The 10888-nt window shown below is 51.2% G+C and overlaps 1 protein-coding gene across 1 annotated transcript in view; it reads right to left on the reverse strand.

Moving 5' to 3' along the window:
* LOC147092940 (integral membrane protein GPR137-like) overlaps positions 1–9655 on the reverse strand; it is a 50926-nt gene extending 41271 nt beyond the window's left edge. The window contains exon 1 of the mRNA XM_085976264.1: positions 9392–9655. The gene's annotated coding sequence lies outside the window, so the exon portion shown is untranslated. The remainder of the gene's footprint in view (positions 1–9391) is intronic.
* Positions 9656–10888: the final 1233 nt, after the last annotated feature.

Consider the following 10888-nt stretch of genomic DNA (forward strand, 5'->3'; position numbering starts at 1 on the left):
ACTGTGCAAGAATGGAAGTATTCGAATCTCCAGATCCCACTGCGGCAGTCAAAACACAAAGTCATCGGAGGTTCAATAAACCCAACTTTAGAAAAAAGCTACCAGAAATAATATAAAATAAACCCAGCACAAATCTCCACGTCACTGTTACTACCTGGCTGCCAGTCCATTTCTCAGGGATGAATTTTTAAAACTCACGTCACTGGTGCTCACCTCTCAGTCCCTCAAGAACTGAAGCTCGTGCCAATCCCTGATCCAAAAGGTGTACTTTACACACCGACAGCACCAAGTACCATTCTGAAAACTCACCCCACCCCGCCCTCGCTTAGGTTGCTGAATCTCCACCACCACATATCAAGTTCTGAGGGCTGCGCCCGTCACGCTGCAGGTGCTAGACTGTTACACAGGTTTCTGTGACCCTAATTTTAAAAAAAGACAAAGAAATGTACAGAGAAACATCCTCAGTAATAAAATTAATTTAATTGGCTTCAGGAATCACACACCCGAGAAAAGATATAGAAAGTCAGTCTGACCTCGAATTGACTTGGCAACCTCGGAGCAATTAGCTTCTAACTGGCCTCAAGATATAACAATTATACCTTGTGCAGTTCATGGAACACACAATTACACAGAGCTGCACAACAGCAGAGTACAGTATTGTGCATTGCAGTATATAATGCCCGTCCTCGGAATATCGTCACATCCTCTCGCCTACCATGCGATCTGCCCAGTGTTTCACTGACAAAATAATGGACTCCCCACTTTAAAATAAATTGCCCGCAGGCCGACAATAAGACACCTCAGTGTCGCGCAACAGTCGACAGAGAGTACTCTGCATTACCTTTCATCTCCCTGCTCCCTCATCTGCAATCAATATAGTCTCCGCCTTCAACTCATTCTTTCCCCCAACCTCGATGCGCCTTACCTCCTTCACTTTTCCACCTGCATGTAGACGATCACAAAACTCAGCCTCAACAGCACTTGATTACTGCTTCTCGATTTACTTCCTCTCCTCTTTTAGACTTCTCTATCAGGGGTGCCCAGCTCGGCGAGAAACCCAGGTGAGAGGACCAAGGTCTAATCTTCACCTACACCATAGTTTTGGTTGCCTTATCTGAGGAAGGATGTTCTTGCCATGGAAGGAGTGCAGTGAAGATTCACCAGACTGATACCTGGGATGGCAGGAATGACGTATGAGGAGAGATTGAGTCGATTGGGCTTATACTCGCTGGAGTTTAGAAGAATGAGAGGGGATCTCATTGAAACTTATAAAATTCTAACAGGACTAGACAGACTAGATGCAGGAAGGCTGTTCGCGATGGTCGGGGTGTCCAGAACCAGGGGTCACAGTCTAAGGATAAGGGGTAAGCCATTTAGGACAGAAATGAGGAGGAATTTCTTCACCCAGAGAGTGGTGAACCTGTGGAATTCTCTACCACAGAAGGCAATAGAGGTCAATTCATTAAATATATTCAAGAAGGAGTTGGATATATTTCTTAAGGCTAAGGGGATCAAGGGATATGGGGAGAAAGCAGGGACAGGGTACTGAATTTGGATGATCAGCCATGATCTCATTGAATGGCGGAGCAGGCTCGAGGGGCCGAATGGCCTACTCCTGCTCCTATCTTCTATGTTTCTATGTTTCTAAAACAGTCCTTTTGAAGACTAATTCCCTTTGGTTCAAGTTAAAAACAGACATTTACATTTAAAAATTCTTAACTCACTAATGGGAAAGATAAAGCATTTCTTCAGTCCTGCACTAGATATGCGGAGAGCAGACTAGAGCTAGACAGAACGTGTGCTTATCCTACAAAGAACTGATTCATCAAATTAATTCTTGGGTTGTGGGCGTCGCTGGCAAGGGCGATGTTTATTGCCCATTTGATACAACAGAGGCTTGCTAGGCCACTTCAGAGGGCAGTTGCCTGGATGAATGCAGCTCCAACAACACTCAAGAAGCTCGACACCATCCAGGACAAAGCAACCCGCTTGATCGTCACACCGTCCACCACCATAAACATTCACTCCCTCCCTCCACCACCGGCGTACCGTGGCTGCAGTGTGGACCATCTACAAGATGCACTGCAGCAACTCGCCAAGGCTTCTTCGGCAGCACCTCCCGAACCCACGACCTCTTCCACCTAGAAGGACAAGGGCAGCGGGCACATGGGAACACCACCACCTCCAAGTTCCCCTCCAAGTCACACACCATCCTGACTTGGACATATATTGGCCGATCCTTCATCGTCGCTGGGTCAAAATCCTGAAACTCCCTCCCTAACAGCACTGTCTTCTCTTCTTAGGCAGTCCCTCGGAACCGAGGATGACTTGCTTCCACACTAAAAATGAGTTCGCAGGTGACTGATGAGCCCAATGCGGGACCTAGTCTCTGTCACTGGTGGGGCAGACGGTGGTTGAAGGGGCGGGTGGGTGGGGTGCTTGGGTTGACGTGTGCTCCTTGCGCTTGGCTTCCCCTTGCTCCCGGCAAAGAGACTCGAGGTGTTCGGCGCCTTCCCGGATGCTTCTCCTCCACTTTGTGCGGTCTTGGGCCAGGGATTCCCAGGTGTCAGTGGGGATGTTACACATTTTCAAGGAGGCTTTGAGGGTGTCCTTGAAGCGTTTCCTCTGCCCACCTGGGGTTCTCTTGCCGTGCCGGAGCTCCGAGTAGAGCGCTTGTTTTGGGAGTCTCGTATCGGGCATGCGGACGATGTGACCCGTCCATCGGAGCTGATTGAGCGTGGTCAAAGCTTCGATGCTGGCCTGAGCAAGAACACTGATGTCGGTGCGCCTATCCTGCCAATGGATTTGCAGGATCTTGCGGAGGCAGCGTTGGTGGTACCTCTCCAGTGCTTTGAGGTGCCTGCTGTACATGGTCCATGTCTCTGAGGCATACAGCAGGGCGGTATCACTGCTGCCCTGTAGACCATGAGCTTAGTGCCGGGTTTGAGGTCCTGGTCTTCAAACACTCTCTTCCTCAGGCGACCGAAGGCACTGTGGGAGCATCTTCACCACACGGACTGCGGCGGTTCAAGAAGGCGGCTCACCACCACCTTCTCGAGGGCAATTAGGAATGGGCAATAAATGCTGGCCTTGCCAGCGACACCCACGTCCCAGGAATGAATAACAAACAAATTAAGAGTCAACCACACTGGGGTGGGACTGTAGTCACATATAGGCCAGATCTGGTAAAGACGGCAGGTTTCTTTCCCTTAAGGACATGAGTGAACCAGTTGAAAATGATCCGATAGCTTCATGGTCGCTTTTACTGATACCAACTTTATTATTTCTAGATGATTTCACCCAACAACTGTGACTGCAGGGGAACCCAACACGGCAACACGAATACCTCAACCTGTACAAATGGGGAAGCTTACTGATTTACAGTGTTTCCGGTGTTCCTCAAAACATGAACAGGTTGGAAGAGGCACTGGGCTTGGCTTTCAAACTTAAAGTTAACCTCAGCCTACATTTTAACAAGCAGCTGACGGTTAAGTTTCAATTAAGGCCCATGGTCCAAGAGCCCTCCAAGCGGGGAAAAGATAAATCACGCTGGAGTTCTCCTCTAATTCTGGCCTCTTGAGCATCCCCCGATTGTAAATCGCTCCACCATTGGCGGCTGTGCCTTCAGCCCCTGGGCCCCGAGCTCTGGAATTCCCTCCCTAAACCTCTCCGCCTCTCTCTCCTCCTTTAAGACACTCCTTAAAACCGACCTCTTCGACCAAGCTTTTGGTCACCTGCCCTAATTTCTCCGGACATGGCTGGGTGTCAAATTTTTTGTCTTATAACACTCCTGGTGAAGAGCCTTGGGACGTTTTACTACATTAAAGGCGCTGTGTAAATACAAGTTGTCGTTGTTGTTTTAAAAGCCTGTGCTTTGTGGAAAGGAAGGGAAGATTGAAGGAGACAGGGAGCTGCACCATTCTGAGGTCCTGGCAAACAACAAGTTAGACAAGTGGTCATAGAAAAAAATACAGGAGCAGGAGTCGGCCATTCGGCCCTTCGAGCCTGCTCCGCCATTCAATATGATCATGGCTGATCCTCTATCTCAATACCATATTCCCGCTCTCTCCCCATACCCCTTGATGTCTTGTGTCTAGAAATCTATCTCCTTCTTAAATATATTCAGTGACTTGGCCTCCACAGCCTTCTGTGGTAGAGAATTCCACAGGTTCACCACCCTCTGAGTGAAGACATTTCTCCTCATCTCAGTCCTAAATGTCCTACCCCGTATCCTGAGACTGTGACCCCTCGTTCTAGAACCCCCCCCAGCCAGGGGAAACATCCTCCCTGCATCCAGTCTGTCTAGCCCTGTCAGAATTTTATACGTTTCAATCAGATCCCCTCTCATTCTTCTAAACTCTAGTGAATACAGGCCTAGTCGACCCAATCTCTCCTCATACGACAGTCCTGCCGTCCCAGGAACCAGTCAGGTGAACCTTCGCTGCACTCCCTCTATGGCAAGTATATCCTTTCTTAGGTAAGACCAAAACTGCACACAGTACTCCAGGTGTGGTCTCACCAAGGCCCTCTATAACTGTAGTAAGACATCCTTGCTCCTGTACTCAAATCCTCTTGCAATGAAGGTCAATGTACCATTTGCCTTCCTAACTGCCTGCTGTACCTGCATGTTTGTTTTCAGTGACTGGTGTACAAGGACACCCAGGTCCCTCTGTACATCAACATTTCCCAATCTATCACCATTTAAATAATACTCCACCTTTCTGTTTTTCTTACCGAAGTGGATAACTTCACATTTATCCACGTTATACTGCATCTGCCGTGTATTTGCCCACTCACTCAACTTGTCTAAATCGCCTTGAAGCCTCTTCGCACCCTCCTCACAACTCACAATCCCACCTAGTTTTGTGTCGTTATTTGAACACTGATGATGCGGGCAGAAGGCAGATTGCACAGAGCAGCGCATTTGCAGCTTAGGAGGAACTAAAGGGAGGAAAAATACGGCCATAGTACCATGAATAAAATGAAGATAAGAGAACTGCAAGGAATGTCAGAAGCTCGAACATGAAAGAACCACCCAGACAGGTTTTATTTTTGTTGCAGTCTCCAGAAGCTGGTGTGAGACAACATCCCCCTGGTTGATGGAACAGACTTGGGACTTTTATAGTTTCGAACAGCTGGGCGAGAGTTGGTCGGGAAGGTGAAGCATGAAAGAGGAAGTTGAGCTTCTTGGAACGAGTCCCATCTGAGATTGGAGACAGTGAGTGATAAAAATAAAAATCAATTCGGCTTATATATTATTCAATACTGTAAGCAATACTCAACATGAATAATGCTTAACTGCCTTGCACAGTAACTCTGACATTAGCAGATGCACAACACAGACAAGACGCAAGTTAGTGTTAAGGAGCTAATGGCCCAGAACTTCGGGTCTCCACGGATGAGTACGCGCTGGGTACTCACTTGTAAGCCCAATGGAAGTGCCGGTTTCGTGCATGCACTGCGCATGCGCGGGAAACCGGCACTTCCGTTCACTGAAAGAAGAGGTTCAGTGGTCGAACGCGCGCGCAGGAGAGGCAGCGCGTGCGCATCGAACTTAAGGTTTTTTTTAATACAGGTTTTCCCGGGAGGGTAAGTCTCCAGGAGTTACACTTTTAAAAAGCAGGCGTAAGGCCTGCATTTTACAAGGTAAGTGGTGAATTAATTAAAATTAAAACATTTTTTCCACAGGTTCATTATTTTTATAAATACTTTAAAGAAAGGTAAGTTTATTTTTAGCCCCAATAGAAAATGTAATTAATCTTTTCAAAAATTTAAATTGTTTAAAATAGTTATTTCATGTAATTTATAGTTTATTTTAAAAATGTGATGGTTTTTAAAAATTTATTTGAAGATTTAGTGATGTTTTGGGGCTTATAGTATTTATAAGTTTGACAGATCTTCCTGTCAAATTTACGAATGAAGCATTCCCTGCTGCCATTGGCTCCCCATGGCCCACATGATCCCAGGGGACACATCGAACTAACTGCGCCCCTGGGATACACAAGCACTGCGCGCCGGCAGCTGGAGGAGGCCGAGGATCGGAATCCCACATGGGCCCGCAGCTCAACGGCCGGCGTGCTAGGTAAGTGCAGGTCGCAGGCTTGCACCCGCGGGAAGCCCCCGACCCGAATAACTTTCACCAACAAACTGCAACGCAAAGACTGGGGAGCAACAAAAACCACCTTTGTTAAAGTGAGCAATTACTGGTTTGAAAATACTCGCTCCCCTCGTGTACTGTACCGGATACTTATATGTACACCATACAGGTATGGTTGCCATGCATCTAGTCTGTCTGAAAGGTAGCTAAAATGTCACTCAGGACACCAACATGAGTTCACTTTCCCCTCCATTCCTTCTGTGGAACTGCAGCTGCTGTGATGTTCCTTTTGCTCACCCATGGTAGCAGAGCCTGGACTTGCATGTTGCGCACAATGGCCCAACTTTAATCTGACTGCCTGTTGTAGCACTAAGTCATACAGATCAGGAGCAGAGTAGTTTGGATCTCAGGTTCGTACTGACTTAGCTGATCTAAGGTAGCAGAAAGTTCCAACTGGCCACAGCACTCCTGAGGGGGGGGGGGGGGGGGGGGGGGGGGAGGTGAAAAGGAATAATTTTAAAAATCAGCCAGGTCCTTATAACTAGCTGGTGTCCCCTGAATGTGTGGCAGTCAGGGTCGAACTCAGCTGCAATGGCCCCTATATGATGAACAGCCCGCCTACACTGGCTATCCAGCAAAGGTCCAAGTCAGTGGACATCCCCAGCATTGAAGCTTTGACCACGCACGTCAACCCAAGCACCCCACCCCATTTACACTCCTGTGAATCGCCTTGGGATGTTTTACTACGTTAAAGGCGCTGTATAAATGCAAGTTGTTGTTGTAGTCTTACATACACATTGCACACAGCAACAGTCTACAGAGCAGCAGTGATACCCGCCCTCCTGTATGCCTCAGAGACATGGACCATGTACAGCAGGCACCTCAAAGCACTGGAGAGGTACCACCAACGCTGCCTCCGCAAGATCCTGCAAATCCCTTGGCAGGATAGGCGCACCAACGTCAGTGTTCTTGCTCAGGCCAACATCCCCAGCATCGAAGCTTTGACCACGCTCGATCAGCTCCGATGGACAGACGACATCATCCGCATGCCCGACACGAGACTCCCAAAACAAGCGCTCTACTCGGAGCTCCGACACGGCAAGAGAGCTCCAGCTGGGCAGAGGAAACGCTTCAAGGACACCCTCAAAGCCTCCTTGGAAAAAGTGCAACATCCCCACCGACACCTGGGAATCCCTGGCCCAAGACTGCACAAAGTGGAGGAGAAGCATCCGGGAAGGTGCCGAACACCTCGAGTCTCTTCACCGGGAGTAAGCGGAAGCCAAGCGCAGGCAGCGCAAGGAGCGCACGTCAACCCAAGCACCCCACCCACCCGCCCCTTCAACCACCGTCTGCCCCACCTGTGACAGAGACTGTAGGTCCCGCATTGGACTCATCAGTCACCTGAAAACACATTCTTAATGTGGAAGCAAGTCATCCTCGGTTCCGAGGGACTGCCTAAGAAGAAGGTGTCAGTGAAGAGTCAGCACCTTGAGGACAGGAGAGGGGAAAGGGAAAGATTAATAAAAAGGGGCTGCAGTCAGGGAACTGTGCCAAAGCGCAATCCTGGACATGGCAAGACACAGAGAAACACACACAGGCAAGGCTGGCATTTATTGCCCATCCCTAATTGCCCTTGAATGGCTGCAATGTGAGGTTCTTTCGTAGCGGTTTTGATAGAACAGAGTGTCTTGCTCGGCCATTTCAGAGAACAGTTAAGAGTCAACCACATTGCTGTGGGTCTGGAGTCACATATAGGTCAGACCGGGTAAGGATGGCAGATTTCCATCCCTAAAGGACATTAGTGAACCAGATACCAATACTGCATTGATACGCTGCACCCACACCGTGCCCCCGTACCCAGCGCCCCCCGTACCCGCAGCGTCCCCGTACCCGCAGCGCCCCCGTACCCGCAGCGCCCCCCGTACCCAGTATGCCCGTACCCGCAGCGTCCCCCGTACCCAGTGTGTCCGTACCCGCAGCGTCCCCCGTACCCAGTGTCCGTACCCGCAGCGTCCCCCGTACCCAGTGTGTCCGTACCCGCAGCGTCCCCCGTACCCAGTGTGTCCGTACCCGCAGCGTCCCCCGTACCCAGTGTGTCCGTACCCGCAGCGTCCCCCGTACCCAGTGTGTCCGTACCCGCAGCGTCCCCCGTACCCAGTGTGTCCGTACCCGCAGCGTCCCCCGTACCCAGTGTGTCCGTACCCGCAGCGTCCCCCGTACCAAGTGTGTCCGTACCCACAGCGCCCCCCGTACCCAGTCTGTCCGTACCCGCAGCGTCCCCCGTACCGTGTCCGCACCCACAGCGCCCCCATACCCGCAGCATCCCCCTTACCCAGTGTGTCCGTACCCAGAGCGCCCCCGTACCCGCAGCGTCCCCCATAGCCAGTGTCCGTACCCGCAGCGTCACCCGTACCCAGTGTCCGTACCCGCAGTGTCCCCCGTACCCGCAGCACCGTGCCCACAGCGCCCCCGTACCCAGTGTCCGTACCCGCAGCGTCCCCCCCACCCAGTGACCGTACCCGCAACTTCCCCAATACCCAGTGTGTCCGTACCCGCAGCGTCCCCCATACCCGCAGCGTCCCCCGTAGCCAGTGTCCGTACCCGCAGCGCCCCCGTACCCGCAGCACCCCATGCCCACAGCGCCCCCGTACCGTGTCTGTACCCGCAGCGCCCCTGTACCCGCAGCACCCCATGCCCACAGCGCCCCCGTACCCAGTGTCCGTACCCGCAGCATCCCCCGTACCCGCAGCACCGTGCCCACAGCGACCCCGTACCCAGTTTCCGTACCCGCAGCGCCCCCCGTACCCTCAGCGTCCCCCCTACCCAGTGTCCGTACCCGCAGCGCCCCCCATACCCTCAGCGTCCCCCCCACCCAGTGTCCATACCCGCAGCGTCCCCCCCTACCCAGTGTCCATACCCGCAGCACCCCCCATACTCGCAGCATCCCCCATGCCCGCAGCGCCCCCCGTGCCCGCAGCGTACAATTAAAAACCCAATTACAAGGCATTGGGAGACATCCAACAGGGGTTCTTATTTTGGTAAACTGTATGGAAATACTAAGAGCTGCTGCATTCTACAGGCATAATAAGGAATAACTTATATTGATAATAAAACCCTAAGCACACCAAATCAATTCTTTACCTGTGTGTTGGTGGGGGGGGGGGGGGGGGGCAGGGAGGGAAGTAGGAAGTCAAACAGAATACAATTACTTTTTGTGATAAATGCTGTAAAACAAAACCCAGATGAGCTACAGGGCTGATATATGGGCCCCTGAAAGAACAGAAAGAGACTGGCCTGTGTCTGGAGCGCCTTCCACCGCAGGACGTCCCACAGCCTCTCCCAGCCAGGGAGGGAGTTGGTCAAATGTTGTTGAGGGGGGAAAAAGTCGCCTCTTGTTGGAACAAATACCGAAATTTCCGCCGGCTGCAAGTCTCTCTCTCTATATATCACTCACACTATCTGTCTATCTCTCTCTCTCACTTTCTTTCTTTCTCTCTCTCACTTTCTCTCCTCCGCCTCCATTTTCCTCCTCCGCCTCCTCCTCCCGCGCCTGCGCACCACCCTGGTCAACACGGCCCACTGCGCCTGCGCACCGCCCTGGTCAACACGGCCCACCGCGCCTGCGCACCGCCCTGGTCAACACGGCCCACCGCGCCTGCGCACCGCCCTGGTCAACACGGCCCACCGCGCCTGCGCACCGCCCTGGGCAACACGGCCCACCGCACCTGCGCACCGCCCAGGTCAACACGGCCCACTGCGCATGCGTGCTGGCCCGCAGGGCGTGACGGGACTTGTAGTTTCTTTTTTTTTAATAAAAAAATACATTTTTAAAATCAACCACACCTTTTTTTCCCTGATAGATTTTCGCAGTAGTTGTAAAACGTGAGGCTAAAGGAGAAGGGCGCTTTCTTTTAAAAAAAAATCTATCGCTCGCACACGCTGATTGCGCATGCGCTCCCTCGCAAAGCGCTCTGGGACATGTAGTTCACAATCGGGCAGTGATTTTTTTTTTCACTTTCCCCCCCACTCCAAGGTTCAGGGATCCCAGTTGGGTGGGGGAAGCATGAGAATTAGGAGCAGGAGTAGGCTGTCCCGGCCGCTCCAGCATTCCATAAGATGGCGGCTGGTCTTCTTCTACTTCTAGACGAGGGAACTAGATGTAATATCTCCAAGTTTGCAGACAACACAAAGCTGGGTGGGCGTGTGTGCTGTGAGGAGGATGCCGAGAAACTCCAGTACGATTTGGACAGGTTGGGTGATTGGGCAGAAGCATGGCAGATGCAGTATAATGTGGATAAATGTGAGGTTATCCACTTTGGTGGCAAAAACAGGAAGGCGGATAATTATCTCAACGGCAATAGATTGGGAGAAGGGGAAGTGCAACGAGACCTGGGTGTCCTTGTGCACCAGTCGCTGAAGGTAAGCATGCAGGTGCAGCAGGCGGTTAAGAAGGCAAATGGTATGTTGGCCTTCATCAAATCAAATCAACTTTTATTGTCATTGTTAGTGCACAAGTGCAGTACAACGAAATGTAGGCTTGCGGCTCCCGAGAGTGTACATTTAGATTAAGACATTTAAACATTCAACATACATTTGGCTTGTAATACATTAACATAAACATAACCATAATAAAGTGCATTGGCAGATGTGCAGGCTTTAGAGTTTATTTGTGGAGTTCAGTAGGATGACAGCCCTGGGAAAGAAGCTGTTCCTAAATCTGGTCGTATGGGTGCGAATGCATCTGTAGCGTCTCCCAGATGGCAGGAGGGCGAACAGACTGTGGCTGGGGTG

The sequence above is a fragment of the Somniosus microcephalus genome, unplaced genomic scaffold (genome assembly GCF_052327205.1).
Source record: "Somniosus microcephalus isolate GS21.2 unplaced genomic scaffold, FLI_Smic_1.0 unresolved_chr2, whole genome shotgun sequence".
In the NCBI taxonomy this organism is placed as follows: domain Eukaryota; kingdom Metazoa; phylum Chordata; class Chondrichthyes; order Squaliformes; family Somniosidae; genus Somniosus; species Somniosus microcephalus.